This window comes from Mus pahari, chromosome 8 (assembly GCF_900095145.1).
Source record: "Mus pahari chromosome 8, PAHARI_EIJ_v1.1, whole genome shotgun sequence".
Classification (NCBI taxonomy): Eukaryota; Metazoa; Chordata; class Mammalia; order Rodentia; family Muridae; genus Mus; species Mus pahari.
Window position 1 is genome coordinate 67,757,512 of NC_034597.1, and position 17,676 is coordinate 67,775,187.

Here is a 17,676-nt window from a genome sequence, read left to right on the forward strand (position 1 = left end):
GTAATGTTTTATTTATTTAGGAATAAATATTCATATATATGTAATGACAGCTAAAGAAGTCGAGGCCATGATTTCGTGAGAGATCAAGAAAATGATGTAATTACATTTTAATTCCAGGAAAGAGAGAGAAAATATAGACTGATTATCTCAAATCAAAAAATTCAAGCAAATTCACGCTGACATTATGCCCCAAGTAGAGAATTTTAGCCTTAATCTAATGTGATAAGTTCTAGGCAAAGACAGGTGCATTCATTGAAATATATAACATATATGTTTAATTATATCCAGGATTTTTATACAAGGCGAGTGTGTATGTGTGTGTATTTGTATGTATGTGTGTGTATGTCTCCGTCTGTTTATCTGTTGTCCATCTGTGTATATTTATATATGGATATATGTTTATATGTATACACACACACACACACACACACACACACACACACAAACACACACAGTTTCCCCAAGTCTGAGAAAAACAAACACAAAGCAAGCCTGGTCCCAAGCACGAGGTGTAAGGTATAGTCAGCCAGTGTGTTTTGGAGAAGCCATAGAGTGTAGTGATGGGAAAACTGAGGTCATGGGTGCTTAAATGATGACACTGAAATCTGCTGGTCTGGCTCTGAGCTAACCCAGAAGTCCAGTCCCATGACAGGGCCCCTCTGCCGCTTCATGATCAGATGACTTCCAAGACTTTACTGGTTGGCTTCTTCAGGCGGAACTTAAGGTGCTCTGGCTCTCAGAACTCTTGCTTTCTGTCCCTAGGATTGAGGTCAGAGTGAGAATTTTATTGGTTACTGTAGAGACACATACAAGTGTGTGTATGCATATGCATGGTCCACAGGCAGCTCCAAGGCAAAGCAATTTGCACCACCCCCACCCCCCTTTTTGGTTGTGTCAACCAAAAAACAGCTGGCAAAGTTCACCAGAATCCTGAAATACAACATATTTTACTGATATTGAAAATTCTAAGCATTTTTTTCTTACTTCTTATGTGTGGACATTGCAGAAATGTAGTAACTGAACGTATGTTTCCATATTTAAAGTAAAGAATGGAAAATACCATGCTATCGCTGTATCTTTTTCAAAAGACCACAAATGTCATTATTTGTTCTTTCGACAGACAACCCCTGCCCCATCCCCCAGTTTCTTTGCAGGGAGCCTGAGAAGAAGCTGGGTTTGTTGTTACAATTGTGGTCTTGTTTCCTATAATGGGCACTTGTTTAAACAAAGAAATACTTATCAGGGGAAATGATAACTGTGAGAAATTGCCATAGCTTTCATGTTTCCTTGCTGTTTTCTGTTGCTGCTAAATCAGTCTGAACAAAAGGGAGCTGCGTGTTCCTCCCAGCGAAGCCTCTTTCCCCCACTGATTATTTACACGTTTCCCCTCTTCGTGAACCCTGCTCATTTGTTCCACATCCCAGGTATTAATCCCGCATTTGTTGCTTACTATTTACATGTATTTCCACGCAGACTCTACTCCACATCCTGTACTGCTTTCCTCCATTTGCCTTTCTTCCTTTGCGCCTGGCATTGAAAACAGCTGCCATAGAAATGTGTCCCTGTTCCCTGCACAGCCCCACCCATGGGAGAATTAATACTCCCTCTTCCACCCCACCCCGAGAGCTGCCATGCTTGACTGGCAAGCAACAAGTGTGTGCACTGCGGTGCAAAAAGGTGCTGTAGGGTTATGTGCACATGCACACACCTTTCGTGTTTACAGCCCATTGCTATAGTGTCTTGGACTTGACTTCCGATGACAACAGAACATGTTTACAATGTCTTCTGGCTCTCCGGCCCTGGCTCAGCCTCTTAACTTTCCACTTAAACGCCAGTGCTGGTACAGGAAAAGACAACGCATTATACATGAAGAAGAAGACTGGGGGGCTTTTGTGGTGTGCCTAATGGAACTTACTTGATTACAAGACTGGCAGAGCTGAATTGACAATGACTGTCACCAGCTAACCCTGGTTTTCTAGCCAGCTCCTGTGGCCAGTGCTCATTAGAAATGCTCGGAATCTGTAGTCTGTCTTCTGTCCGGTAACTTTTCATTTTCCTCTCTTCATAGACTGTGAGTTCCAGAAATTGATGACCTTGTTTGGTGATTGGTGGTAGAAGGAAGAACAGACCCCATGTGAGTAAGTAATTGAATGCTGGGGAGTTTTCTAGTCTTGGATTCTGGCTTTTCTTGTTTTCTTTTCTTTTCTTTTCTTTTTTTTTTTTTTTTTTGGTTTTGTTTTGTTACTTATTTATTCATTTATTTAATGAAGGTTTAGGATAGACAGATAGGCAATGACAGGTGGTGGCAGGAACCTCTCACTTTAGTAACTCACTTGATCTAAGATGAGTGACAGCTAACCACAAAGTACAGAGACCTCAGGGAAGTGAGCAGGAGGACACACATGCCACTTAGCCACCCACACATGTAATTCTCCGCCAGGTCAAGAATAAAACACAGACTCCCAGAATGGTGACACGGGGGAAGGTAGTATTATGAGCGTTCATTGAAAACACTTAACTCAAAATGAAGAATTTGAATGTGAGAACAAGCTCAGTGTATTTAATCATGAAACATAACACACCAACGCTGCACAGGGTTTATTTTGAAGATGATACCTGGTTTCGGTGTGGATGTGGCTCTGTGTCCCTGAATAATTTGCAGATAGGACGTTGTACAAGATGCTTTTCCATCTCTCTACAGTCTCACATTCTCATCTTGGTTCCCAATATTCTCGTAGTTTGTGAGCTAGAGGAGGCATACACAAGCGACACAAGGTGCTAGGGAGACAAGTCCATCTTTGTTCAAGCTGGGAAAGGCACCAGGCTTATCTAGCTTCCTCTGTCCCAGGAAGGAAGCATGCTGAAGCTCACTGGTTGGTTGCCGAGGGTATGTAAGTTTGCCTTACAGGTCTACCCACGGTGGCATTATCCACTCTGAAAAAGAGCATTGTGCTGCCAGTAGCTGCAATCTCGTCATCTGGATTTTAGCAGTATACTCTAAGAGGAAATAAAGTAAAAGCTATGGGTAAGAGAATATGTGTTATGGTGTTAATGAAACTGGTAACAATGTAGAAACTTAAATGTCCTCATGTAAAGGAATGTTCAGATAAATTATGGCCCCTTCTAAGGTACAGTGCTGATATAACCATTAAAGACAAGCTTTTAAAGGCCATTTAACAGAACAGGGAAACATTATCATAAGTGAATAAAGCAAAGGTTTCCCAATTATATTTATGATATGAACCCAATTTATAAAGAGAAAACAATTGCTGAGGGAGAGATTGGAGTGAAGCACCCCTTCCACAGGACCAACAGTGATAGCTGGGTGAAACCTGAAGCGACAGTTTTGGATGACGTTTCAAGTAACGTTTTTTTGTGTGTTTGTTCTTTTTTTCTGCAAATACTGTCCAGCAAGCAATATTAGGAGATTTTACACATGTACCTCCACAGCTCTTTAGCACTCCAATGAAAGTTTATAACTAAGTAATACTTTGCCTCCATACATGTGCGTCTTCTTGTAAAGCTGGACCTTCAGGTTTTTGATTAAACAGAAAGGAAAGCTTCCGGGGAGGCTGGATGAACAGTGGGATGCTTTAACTGGGAGAGTATGTTTCCATCATATTTCTCAACACAGAAGGACATCCTACTCTTACCAGTGTTGTTCCTGTCTTGTTCACAGAGTGCCTTGTTTGTACCAGTGTTGAGTGTCTTATTGAAGGACCAGACAGGCAAGCCCGAGGGACTAAGATGTGATCTAGTGAAGGATGAGGGCAACCTAGAGGAGAGTAGACTCCGCTTGCTGTTGACTGTCCAGTATCTCAAACAGACTTCCTGGGGCCTCTAAGATGATGCCCACGATAGGAGGACACTTACAGCTTCCTTGAGCTAATGTTAGCACTGCGCTGTCCACCCTTCAATTCAAATACAAAACAGACAAAAAGCAGCATATGCTGAGGGAAATAGGGAGGCGTGGGAGTAATCCTGGTAAAATGTGACAAGTGTAAAGAATTTCTCAAAAACCTAATACAGCATGATGTAGATAGAGAAGGGTTAATTAAAAGAAGATAGCAGGAGTCAGAATCAAATTCTCCTCTTAGATGGAACAGTTGGTGTCATAGATTTTTTTTTGTGAGTGAAGGGGACTCCGAAAAGCTCACTAGCAGCTTTCAAATTAAATAAATGGGGCAACTAATCAAAGAAGGAAGCATCTACTAGACACCCACTTATACACTCAATTACTTTTTATTTATGCTTCAGTTTCCTGTTAGAATTTCTTAAATTGGCTGTGAAGTGGCTGATGTGCAGCCTTTATAACCTGGACAGATCTGGTGTGAAGGGAGAAATAAGTGGCGGCGTGCAGCTTCCTAGAGTGGAACCCAGTAGCATGTGGTGATGTCGAGTCTGCAGACATGAATTGGTTCAATGGAAATGTAAAGGCCAATTAGTGCGTCTATGAAAATCAATTAGTTAACAACTATCAAAATTAAAAACACATATCTCTAGGTTATTATAGATGGGCCTTGCCAATTTTTCTCATTGGGGACCATTAAAAACCTGTATAGACCAAACAAATGAGCATTCGTATGTTGGAGAACAGAAGGAATGCTTAAGAGCACTGGAGGATTGCCTCATGGTGAGTTCCCAGTGATCTGCCGGCTCTGACATTGATGCTGAAGACCTTTGCTTCATCTGGGGTCACAAGCTCTCCCTTTGAGAATGCCAGTTAACCTGGACCAAATCAACAAGGATAAACCTACACCAAGAAGTTACGGTGGAGAAAAAAAAAAAGCAACATTCAAGAAGAGTTCTTGAACAGAATAAGAGAAAAGCAATGCTCTACCTGTGAAATAAGCAGGAGGGTAGTGCACTGTTCACTAGAAACCATGAGAAGCAAAGGGAAGTGGTACCGTGTACCCCAAATGCTCAAAAAAGAGTAAGAAAGAAGCAATAATGGTGAGCCAGCAAAATAACCCTGAGCCGTGAGAGCAAGGAGCAGCAGACCCGGCCTAAAGACACAGCTTGAGAAAGTTCTCTCTGAACACAAAAGAAACAATTAAAGAAAGGACATTGAGAACCCAGGAAAGAAGAAAGAAGAGTGACCAAAACCGTGGCCAAGTGCCATAGGCGTCCCCATTCCTTCTGAGCCCTATGAGTTAGGTGTGGTGTTGAAATGATGATGATGGTTCTCCATCATGTCTGTCCAAGACAATGTAGAAAGCCGTTGAGTATATTTTACATGAGAATGCAGAAATACCAAGATGAATAAATTTCTGGACTTCACTAAGGTTGGTAAAATGCCACCAATAACACTATATCTGTTATGTATGCATATGCATAATACCCAGAGCGAGCACTAGAAATTGTGCCAAGAAAACATTAAGACAACGTGAAATTCTACATTTCTAACCCAGTTGAAAAACACATATACAATCGAAAAAATGAGAGTTGAAAAAATATAAGATGGTAAAATTACAACCAAACAACAGTAGTCAGTAGAGTAAATTCAAGTAACTAAGGCATCAAGTGTCAGGGTAGACTTTAAAACTGAAAAATGTGAGTATTATAGGAAATGCACCCCAGGGCTAGGGAGATGGTCTACACTCCTGAGGGCTGGCTGCAAACACCCATATGGCAGCTTACTACTCTCTGTAACTCTAGTTCCGGGGAGCTGATCTGAGCACCATTCACTGGCTTTCATGGAAATGAGCCCTACATGTAGTGAAAATGCATGCATGCAGGAAAACAGTCATACGCATAAAAGTGAATATTTTTTTAAAAAAAGAAATACACTTTAGATACATGTATTGTGCCAGCATACTTTGCAGGCGGGGTACTATTGTAGATCAAAGGGTTCATAGCTGGGTTTGTGCTTATATATCTCTTTTTAGTAGCATGAATAGTGCTATTCTAGCTGGGCGTGGTGGCGCACGCCTTTAATCCCAGCACTCAGGAGGCAAAGGCAGGAGGATTTCTGAGTTCGAGGCCAGCCTGGTTGACAGAGTGAGTTCTAGGACAGCCAGAGCTATACAGAGAAACCCTGTCTTGAAAAACCAAAAAAAAAAAAAAAAAGTGCTATTCTAAGCTAGCATACAGGGTGAAGGTTCTGTGTTGGCACCAACTTCTAGGGGATTCCTGGGGGACCTCTTTAGCCAACAACTCAATTAGATATAACCCATTCCAGGTCCTCGAATGCTAATTGGTGACAAGAGATTCCAGGTGGGACCCTGTCTCTCATCATTTGGTGACGTCACTTCCTATGGGTGACTTTAACAATCCCTGGTCCTTTCTTTGTTGAGAGGGTTTGGAGGACTGATCTCATCCCACTTGTTAATTTTCTGTTTAGAATTTTCTCTCCCTTTAAAACAATTATTACATTTAACATACTAGTGTGTATGTGCGCTCGTGTGTGTGTGTGTGTGTGTGTGTGTGTGTGTGTGTGTACGCGCGTGTACATGCACTATATTGCAAAGGACGGTATTCCAGAATCAGTTCTCTCCTCCGACCATGGGGCTCCTGGGACTCAAGCTCTTATTTAAGGTGCTCTTAACTGCTGAGCTATCTCACTGCTCCCCACTTCTACTGAGCAATTATTTTTCTAGATTATATGCTTCTAGGAATTTATCTTTCTTTTTTCTAACATTGCCTTCTTCAGTTGTGTATAATAGCCTCTTGACATTTTAATTTCTGCGGCTTCCCTTATAATGACTTTCTTTATAATGTTGCGTGTTCTTTTTTTCTTAGTACATCTAGGTCATTGGTTCTTAACCTGTGGCCACGACTCCACTGGGTGGGGGTCACATATCAGATATTCAGCATATCAGATATTTACATTATGATTCATAATAGTAGCAAAATTTCAGTTTTGAAATAGCAATGAAAGAATTTTATGGTTGAGGGTCATCACAACATTCAGAACTATATTAAAGGGCTGCAGCATTAGGAAGGTTGAGAACCACTAATACAGGTAAAGATTTGTTAGTTCTGTTGGTCTTCTCAAAAAGTACTTTTACTTTATGTTTTAGAAACATTATCATTAGGAGTAATTTACATGCTAGAAAATTTACATGCTAGAAAATTCCCTCAAAGTTCCTAAGCATGTATGTACAAAGTTGTGCAACAATTATAATAATCTAATTTTAGAACATTTCCAGCAACAGGATGGCACTGACCTACTGACCTACTGACCTACTGGCTATCTTTCATAGTGTTCAGAGGTGCTACCAAAGGATAAATGTACTTATCTGTCTTACCCAGTTGTGAGTCCCGCTAGCTATAATAACAACTGGCCCAGTAAAACATGCCCACTGGCACAAGAGTGGCATGACCATTAGGAGAGTAACCAACTACCTTCTGATGGATTTAAGTCCTACTCCCTAAGGTGAAACCCATATTCGAGCAAGAATCGTGACTAGACAGGCCACAGGCTCTAATGGAGAATGTATACTATTCTGATACATGCGCATCTTTTAAAACGGAATCATAGTTCCTATAGATTAATGCCCTGCTCAGCTTGCATTAGGCAAGCTTCTATTTGCAGTAGATGGTGCTTAACACAGAGACCGACAATTCTCTGACCAAACTGCAGAGAGTAAGAGACTGCAGCATGCTCAGCTCTAAATGGGACATCTGGGCCACACCCTTCCTCCCAAGGCTCAGGAATCATTGTGGAAGAGGGAACAGAAAGAGTCTTGGGGGCAATGGATAAATACAAGCAAACAGTATTTTTCTGGACCCAGCAGGACAGCTGCAAATGTGAACTAACAGTGATTGTTACAGCATGCCCAAGCTCTTTGTAAGCTCAAGGCAGACCAAACCCTAGTATGGAGAAGGAAATTGGGTATGGAGTCCCAGACCTAGCTGAGGGAGGATTAACAACTGATAGCTGCTGGAAGCTGGAGAGTCCGTTTTCTTTAAGAGTAGTGCCTTGGTAATTCAGTTATACTCCAGGCAATGTCATGCATCCAAGAATACTTGGGTGGCACAAACTGAACTTGATAGATGAAGCAAAAAAAACAAAAACAAAAACAAAAACAAAAACAAAAAAAAATGACACAGAAATTAGGGAATTGAGAAGCAGATGGAGGGAGTGAATTTGATCAAAGCACAGTGTACCAGATTTTCAAAGAAGTACTGCAAGATTTTAACATGCTTCTTTTATTTTTGTTCATACGTCTCTTTGACAGTGTGTGCATGCACATGTGTGTGGACACCCAAGGAGGCCAGACGAGGGCATCAGAGACCCCGGAACCACTATCTACAGGTGGCTGTAAGCTACCCGCCATAGGTTCTAGGGAACTAGCTGGTCCTCTGCAAGAACGGCAAACACTATTAACCATCTCTTCAGAACCAAAACTGATGTTTAATTGCTTAAATATATAGGTTCAGTATAAGGTAGCTTCACTGATGGTGCTGTAGAGCTAAGCATAAGGTCATTGTAAGTGAATGACCTGAGTGTTTCTTGTATCCTGTTTATGAAACCTAATTATGTAGTGTGGTAGACAGCACAGCTAGTCAATGTAGCTAATTTATTTTGAGAATCATGGCAGTAAAATCTCACTGAGAAAAGCACCGAGAAGATGGTATCTCCAATAGCTTCAATAAAGCCACCTCATACTAAACATGTTTATATCTAAGCGATTAAAATTACGCTTGGTTCTGAAGAGATGGCTAAGTGGGTAAAAGTATTTGCTGCTCTTGCTCTGATAATTAATTGGTTAGCAGACCAAAGCCTTTATATAAATTTGATCCAAGGAAATGGATTAATTTTAAAGTATAGATTATGATCTGTTCTTGGATAACAACTTTCTCAGGAGACATAAAATCTGACCTCACTTTAAAAAAAAAAATCCTCCAAATTGTATTTCTAAACCTTTTTGAAAACAACAATCACAGCCTTCTCCCTGTGGTTAATATCCTGTGTGTAGTTAATAGCAGTTTTTATAAGCTACCAATTATGTTACTTCTGTTCACTTAAATCCACCTGTCTGTGTTTCTGTCTATGAGTAACAGTCCAATTCCATTCCTAATTCTCTATTTTCATGTGTGTGACCTTAGAAATTGAGCCTGGGACATTCTGCATAGTAGAAATGCACAAGTGTCTACCACTGAAGTGGATCTGCAGCTATCCCACATTCTCACTCAGAAATAAAAAGCAGCTTTTGGTGTAAAGCTGTGACTTCATTGCTAAAATTCTTAGGTGTCAGATGGCTCAGGCTCGGTGAGATCTGATCCTCCACCTACTTGTTAAGAACATCTTATCAAAGGTGCTCTGCCTGTCCTCCCCTGCAATGTCTATAGGCCAACTTCTGGAGCAGTCGAAGTGGCTTTCCTCTGGCTTCCTCTCCAGTGCCCACCCCACCTTGGCTCTGCCCATGAAACACATTTCCGAGAACTCTTTAGTATCATGGCACAAGTGATCATGTGTAAAGATGGCCGAGATTGCTCAGATACGAAAGTTCAGAAACCCTGCAGAACGTGCCAGGTGGGAGGTAAACATTCTGAATGTGCTGCCAGACACTTGGGCGGCACGGAAAACACAGGCAGATGTGTGTTCGTGATCCCAGTGTTGGTAGGTTGGAAGGCGACGTAATACTGCAGGAACTCATGAAGAAGCATGCGGTCCCGTGCCAGGGGCAAGCCTGAGCCTCCAGGCAAGGCTTGCAGCCATGGGAAGGCTTGCAGCCATGGGAAGGCTTGCATGTTTCCCAAACTGTACATGTCATTGATTGTTAAGTCACACCCTGTCGTTACCAACACCATTGTGTAGTATGGCTTTGCCCAAGAAGCATTGCTGAATACATTGGAACAACTTGCCTTGTTGAAAGAAGTTGAATTACGTGGTGTAACATGTTTTTTATCTGAAGTGGCTACAAAAAAAATTGCTGACTTAAGATATTTAAAATGTAAGAAATGTGTGTTTCTAACATAAGGTTGCAGAGTCAACTGTACTTCAGAGAGTAACGTAGGTCTTCAAAGACATCCAAATAGCCCTTGGGGTGGCGGGGGGAGAGCATGATTTGTGACTTGATTTCTCTTACTATGAAGTAAATCTGAAATGGCGATTGCATTCAGATATCCAGAGGAGGCAGAATCAGATGTGTGACAGAGGCATGTTTGCAAGATTCTTTCTTCAAACCTTCAAATATGTTAGGCATTTAACATTAAATATTTACACTTAAGGAGTATTCTAAGCAGTCTTGATACCTGACAGATGAATTTATGATTCTCTTTGTGTGTGTGCCTGTGTGTATTACACACACACAGGCACACACACACACACACACACACACACACACACACACACACACACACAAATGATCTGTGTATGTCTGAACTGGAGTCAAAGCGGGATGCGGGGTATTTTCTGGGCATCCTGTGCTGGAGTATTTCTGGTCAAAATGGGAAAGCAGGGTATCTTCTGATTCGGTTTCCCATATATTTGTAAATGAAAATTTAGTAAATCTCTCGCATGGGAGAGCAAGAGATACCTGCCGGACCACACTTACTGAACTGTTTCTATAGGGCATTTATATACTGGCTTAAAAGTCGCTGGCAGCATGGAACTCTGTTGAGTGTTTTGCTCAGTGCCACAATAACTTTACCATCATCCTGCTTTAAAATTGTCTCAGTTTGACAGTTCACTCTCAGCTGAAATCCATATGCTTACTAGTATTCTATGTTCTTTGGCAATGAAGGATTTATTTTTAATATATAAATATTAAACTGGGAAATTGCTACTTTGTTTTCTAACAACTTGCCTATTCTGGTAAATACTAACAGAAAATTGAATAATAAGACTGTGGACCTGTAGGAAATATTTTAATTTGAAAGGTTAAGAGAAAACCTTTGGTGTCAGTTGCATAACTTTGGAGTTTCATCTGCGTGAGCTGACCATGCCCTCCTATGATTAGCTAATGCCCATGATGCAGAACTTAAAAAAAAAAAGTGAAATGAAGAAGATCTAATCAAGTAAATGTATTGATAATTAATCACCGTGTTAATACCTCTGTGTTCTTAAGGGAAAATAAAAATTCTCTAAATTTACTTACTGTAGAATGTATCACAGTGTCAGCGTGAAATAGTACCACACCTTTGTTGTTCTGGGCATGTTGGGATTCAGGCTCCCTGAGATGAATGTATTTGTCTGTGGGATGCATGCGTATGAGAGGGATGCATGCATTTGAGGAGAGGTGGGAGCAGGGAGGGGTGGTGAGTGGACAAATATAAACATACACAGTTGAATATAAAGGAAGAGTACCCACATGCATGTGATCAGCAGGTTCCTTGTTTTGGAGAGCTACAGCCCATTCATCATATGCAAAATGCTGAGAAAACATTACACAAATGCCAGGAACACTTTGACTTATAATAACACATCGGAGGTGATGTCTGGACCTTTCCCAGATGGTCAGAGCAGATGGTTGATAGGATGTTCTGAGAATGGGCACTTGGTGATTTCCAATATTTGGAAATCTGCCATGTTAATTTGAAATAGATGAAAATGTTAACAGAATTTTGCACAAACTCATGAAAGGCTAAAACAATTCAACACCATGGAAGATTGGAATTTATTTTCTGATAAAACAGCTCTACAAATAATATTTGAAATTCAGACAAATTGACTCATGTCTTCCCTGAGTGTACGTGTGATGTGCACGATGGAGCATCCTAGAGTAGAGGGGACTAAAGCTTTCCTACTTTAGTCGTGGCCAGTTTCAGAATCTGTTGCTGTACCTTACGTTAATTCTTAGGCCATAACAAAATAATAAATAAATCTCTTTTCAATGCAATTATAATTGTGTTCAAGTGTAAATGGTTAAAAGAAAACGGCAAGGTCTGTGTTAGAAATAAGAGTGATTAGTTTTTCAATTGCATGTGTGAGGTTGCATGGAGAAGGTCATCAGGTGCGACCTGTGCTGTACTCCATGCCTGCTTTGCCTTTTCCATTTGAGTCTTAGCCTATGAGCTGCTGACAGGAGCCACGGGGACAGCATCAGGATGGTAATGGTGTCAGGAAAGACAAAGTCACTCATTCATGACACTATAACTCTCCTCGGCTTTGTTCATTATGCTCAGAAGTAAACTATCTATAAAAATATAAATAAGGACCCAAAATCTATTTTGTCAAATTTGAACCAGTGGATAGAACTTATGAACACAATACAAAATATATTAAATGTGTTTTTTCTGGTTGTGTGTGTGTGTGTGTGTTTATATGTGTTTTACTTGCAGGTGTGTGTGTACATATATGTAATATGGAGCCCAGAGTTTCATGTTAAGAATAATCCTTCATTCCTACACCTTATTTATTGAGGTAGATTCTTATGGTCAAGCCCAGAACTCACTGACATGGCTAGTCTACCTAGCAAGCTTGTTCCGAGCTTCCTCAGGCTCTGCCTTTAGAGGCTAGAATTGCTTCCCCATCCAGCCTGCATTTGCACGAGCTCTGGGAGTCCAAACTCTGGCCCTCATGCTTGCACAGGAAGCACTTTAACCATCGAGTGATCTCCCCAACCAGTAAAGGACTTTTAAGATATCATCCTGCACAGTTACAAATGAGTCACACAGGCAAAGTCAAATCTAATGAATATCTAATGCAGAAGTGCAGGCGGATTTCTGAGTTCGAGGCCAGCCTGGTCTACAGAGTGAGTTCCAGGACAGCTAGGGCCATACAGAGAGACCCTGTCTTGAAAAACCAAAAAAAAAAAAAAAAAAAAGACTTTCATCGATAGAGAAAGTAGAAAGTAACCAATTGTGATCTGTGGGTTTGCTGGCCAGGAAGATGAGCAGTACCTGTAGGTACCAATGTTATCATTAAAAGGTGCAGAGGATGTCAGGTGAAAGAATGGCCTATAGCTTGCGGGGACTGGACCTCCTACATTTATTGAGTGCCTGTCCATGGAGGATATTATATACATTGTGAAAGGAGAACAAAGAAAGATAGATAGCAGGGTGATGGGCAGAGAGGAGATCAGGAGGGGAATGCGAGTGATGCTGAAATACGTGTGATGAACGGGAGGTGGGTGCTCACGTCCATGTTAGCAAAGAGACCATCTCCAGGATTGGCTGTTACTTGGGGTATCAGGAGAGGAGGGCTTCTGTGGCTGCTGCCTGGTACTCAGTGCTGGCTTGGGCCAAAAGAGTTTGTGTTTGTGTCCAGTACATGAGTCCAGAGGCAGGTCTGGAATTCATGTGTAGGATGAGAGAGAACAAGAAGCAGGGGTGGACATTTGGAATACATCTGTTTATTCATCAATCTGTCCAACCTAGCCGCCTGTCTAATTCAAGAAGCAGACAGTGGTTCTCAGCTGAGAGTTGTCCTCAGCTAGCTCTTCCTGTGACCAGCAGCCCCAGCCCCTGCGATGCACTCACTTCTAACTATAGCTGTGTTCAGTGCTGGACCTCAGGGCATGTTCATAACGATGGCTCCAAGTCACCAAAACTGTATAGCAGCCATGATATCCCTTAGTGAAGGTATGCACTGGCAAAATACACCCTAGAAAGATTTTCATCCCGCCATTAAATTGGTGGTGTGTTGGGAAAATAAACCATTTATAAGTCATCATTGTATCTTTGACATCTAGAACAGTTTTGTGTGTGTGTGTGTGTGTGTGTGTGTGTGTGTGTGTGTGTGCGTGCTATGTGTGTGTATGCACATATCCATATACATATATGATATAAAATGTGTGTGTGTCTGTATGTATATATATGCACATATCCATATATACATATGTGATATAAAATGTGTGTGTGTTTAGTATTTGGGATATAGATTATAACAAGAATGATATAAATTCCCAGTTGGCCAGACTCCTCCTTATCAGAAAACCCTTCTAGAAATGTCACATTCCTGTGTCCTTGTCCTTACCCATCCTCCACTCTCAAAAGGAGATGGCCCTTTCATGTATTGAATTAGGAAATCAGATGATGAGCCTGAAGTTGTAACTCAATAATGGAGCTGCTTACTTAGTGCACTGGGCCCAGTGTTCTAGCCATAGCAACGCGCGCACACACACACACACACACACACACACACACACACACACACACACACACTCCAGTTAATGAGATGTCTTCAGTAATGAAGAGGGTGTGCTTGGATAAAGCATCCCTGCTCCTGGGTTTTCTAGACGGTCACAGCACTTGCCTGACTCAGCTCGCCCTGATCCTTCTGTGATTCCTGTGCTTATGATGAGATGTGGCAAATTGACACACAAGGTTGACCCTCCATAGGCCTTCCTTACCTAAGCATTGCTAGGACCTCCTCACATCAACCATGGCCCAACACTTACCCTTAGTGGGACTAAATGTTTCTCTAGTGGAATGAACATCATCTACTTGCTGAAGGAAATGTGGGGTCTTGAACCTGAGGACTGTAATGTTAGAGACTGGCAATCGCATGAGCTTTGATTTCCATAGTGGTAGCATGAGTATGATAATGTAAGCGCTGCAGAATTATTTAGTTGAGGCATACCAAACACTGCTTGGTGTCCTGGGAATTTTGGAGCATGATGTTTACAATGAGCCAGGGGTATCTATGCTCATACTCACCTGTGACAGCGTTGCCCTAGGGCACGTGTTATATTGACACCATTGGTGATAGTTCAAAGTCATGAGGAGCTTTTTTGCAGATAAAACTCTGGTTTTGTACACTGATAGCTCTGGGGTAGGGAAAAGCACATTTGTGAAGGAGCCTCTGTACAGAGTTAGTGCTAACTGCATCTTCTTGGCCCACTTAATCCAGTGCTTTGATGCCATCATTTTCCTCAGAAACCCTCCTACCTTCCCCATGGAATCCTCACCTCCTCCACGGTGTTCCCCAAGCTCAGCAACACCCCCAGATTTCCATCTAAAACTGATTAAAGTGCCATTAAGACTTGTAAGTGGGCCAGCTATGTCCTCCCAGAAACAGGTACCTGGCTCAGCAGAGTTGGCTGTTCTGCACCGAAAGGATAACAAAAGTCCTCTGCAAGTCCTTGTCAGCTGCCTGTCGCCTCTACAGTCCCTCAGACTGCCCACGAGCCCTTAACAAGGAACATGCTTTAGAGGAATCTTGTTGGACATTTCTCTCAGTTTAAACAGACATTTCCTAACTGAAAAGTTAGCCTTATCTTAGCATCTTTGACTTAGTGTTTGCTTTGGGAAGTTACGGTGAGAGTGAGAGGCCAGATTTCTTGTCCTTTTCCCAGTCTACTCTTGGTTCAAGAGTTACTGTTTGTTGGTTCAAGGGATGCACAGAAGCTGGGCAACCCGGAAATTCATAGATCTACGTATGACCCATGTAGGTAGAGTAGGCCCAAGGACATGTTTTTGTTTCCTAGCCAGAGAGCATACTTGGCTCAACCCTAAGAGCAAAGGTTTGCTATTCTAATGCTATTTTAATTTGGTTGAGTATAGGATATAGAAAAAATACTAATTTAGCCAATGCTATTCTTCTTTTTTTAAAAAATCAGGTTCTTTTTTGTTTGTTTGTTTGTTTTCGAGAAAGGGTTTCTCTGTGTAGTCCTGGCTGTCCCGGAACTCACTCTGTAGACCAGGCTGGCCTCGAACTCAGAAATCTGCCTGCCTCTGCCTCCCAAGTGCTGGGATTAAAGGCGTGCACCACCATGCCTGGCTGCCAATGCCATTCTTACTTTTCCTATGTGCCTAGCATCATAGGTTTATTGGTGAAAGCACTGAACTTGGCCTTCATAAAGTATATTTTTCTTGTCAGAGAGAAACCAGGCAGATCATGGTCTAACTAGACATTCTTAGAGAAAAAATCATAATATTAGCAATTTGGCTCTGAGATCAAACAAAGCCTAATGTGCAATGTTTCTTGATCATAACCAACTCTTGGAAATGATTGTGACATCAGTGAGCAAGAACTGAGAAGAATGGGTTCAATCAAGTTGTGGAACGGGAGAGAGATGGGCAAAGCAGCCAGAAAATAGAACAAGAGTATGGGGTGTGTGTTAATGTGACACGTAGGATAATGGCGCGGGGAAAGAATGAGAGGGCGTGCAGGGGGATGCGTGCAGTCAGAAAGAAACTAGATAAATTCCAGGAGTGGAGGAGCCAGCACATGCATGCCTAGGGATAAAAGAGGTCAATGTATCAGGAATAGCAAGGGCGAGGTGTCCGGGGCCCATCCTGGGAAGGGCTCACAGGGCCTGTGTTGGCAGGGTGAGATGGGAGACTGAGCAGAAGAGCTACAGACTTCTAAACCAAATCTCAACTCCTGAGAGTTGGTGTAAGTGGCAGTGCGGCAGTGCCATACACGAGGTGAGTTAGAAGCTGATAGCGGTGATATAGGTGGACATCCAAAGCCACGATTTGGTCCAGGAGGTGTATTCAGAGCCTGGGTTTATGATGCGTAAGAGCCAGTGTGATATAGAGGTATGTTACAGGAAGAGGTGAGTCAAGGAGGGCACTGTCACTTTGCTGTAGAGGTAGACAGACCTAAGGCTTTGTTCTATATCTGGAGGCCCTGCTCCCGCTTCTGTCTTGTTCATGGGCATGGTCAGTGAGGTCCATGGTGGCAGGTCCATGTCCTTGTTGTTACTCCATTGCTGCTGCCTGGCACAGTGCCTGCTGCACAGCTGGCTCTCTGCCCATGCTTGTGGAATGTGTGCCCTTCCCTTCTTCACAATTCATGATCTCCATAAACCTCTAGGATCTCAATGGTAGCCCCAACCCTACATCTCGGTGTGTAGAAAGTGAAACACGGAGTTTCTGAAGTTTAGAATAGCCAACATTCTGAGGATATCATCACATCAAGCGCGCATGACAACTGCCCATATCACTTGTTCTGTAGAATGCTGCTGAAGTTTGGACGGCCCAGAAAGGGCACTGATTTGCAGCAAACATACTGGATTATTTCTGTCATTTTCGTTAAGACTTGGTCATTAAGAGTCACTTAAGTGACTCCAAAGTAAAGGACGGACTTCTATGTCTAGAAGTGAATTCCAACTAGTTCCAGCTGCATCACTGCAAATGGAAATGGCTTCCCAAGGAGCCAGTATTATTTATTATGATGATTGCTGTTCTGAAATTCTGAAGGAGGACAGTGGTGCTGAGGAAAGCAAATGAGCCTTGGCTGAGTTGTGTGGGAATCAGACATGGAATGAAGACCCCAGGTCCCCCTGTAGATCCTCTGTTCCTCTGCCCCAGATTTCCATGTCTGTATTAGCATGACCCAAGTGGTGGCTAAGCCAGAGGTGGATGTGTTGTGGCATCTCATTTTTTCATCATTAACAATTTAAAAATCGTTCGAAGGCCAGCAACTGAGTTTAGCTGGGAACAAATGAGAATTTGGTAGAAACATCAACAGTTCGGGGTTTGGAGCTTATTGCTGAGTAGGGAACCCCAGGTACCATTCCAGGAGAATCTAGGGGTCCCAAGCATTCTGCAGAGGGGTTCATAGCATCGCTGATAAGAGTCTGTCAGGGGATGGGGCCTATATGATTTACACGAGTGTGTGGAGAGGTTCTTTTTTAATGTTTTTTTATTAGATATTTTCTTTATTTACATTTCAAATGCTATCCTGAAAGTTCCCTATACGCCCCCCCCTGCTCCTGCTCCCCTACCCACCCACTCCCTCTTCTTGGCCCTGGCCTTCCCCTGTGCTGGGTCATATAAAGTTTGCAAGACCAAGGGGCCTCTCTTCCCAATGATGGCTGACTAGGCCATCTTCTG

The 17,676-nt window shown here is 42.2% G+C and overlaps 1 protein-coding gene across 5 annotated transcripts in view; it reads left to right on the forward strand.

Annotated features, from left to right (window-relative positions):
- Enox1 (ecto-NOX disulfide-thiol exchanger 1) overlaps window positions 1–17,676 on the forward strand; it is a 549,637-nt gene that overhangs the window by 145,942 nt on the left and 386,019 nt on the right. For 3 of the 5 annotated variants that reach the window (XM_029541528.1, XM_029541530.1, XM_029541529.1), the window contains one exon: window positions 2,069–2,134. The gene's annotated coding sequence lies outside the window, so the exon portion shown is untranslated. Of the gene's footprint in view, window positions 1–2,068; window positions 2,139–17,676 lie in introns of all 5 variants that reach the window. The other 2 variants (XM_021202858.2, XM_021202859.2) reach the window with 1 other exon arrangement.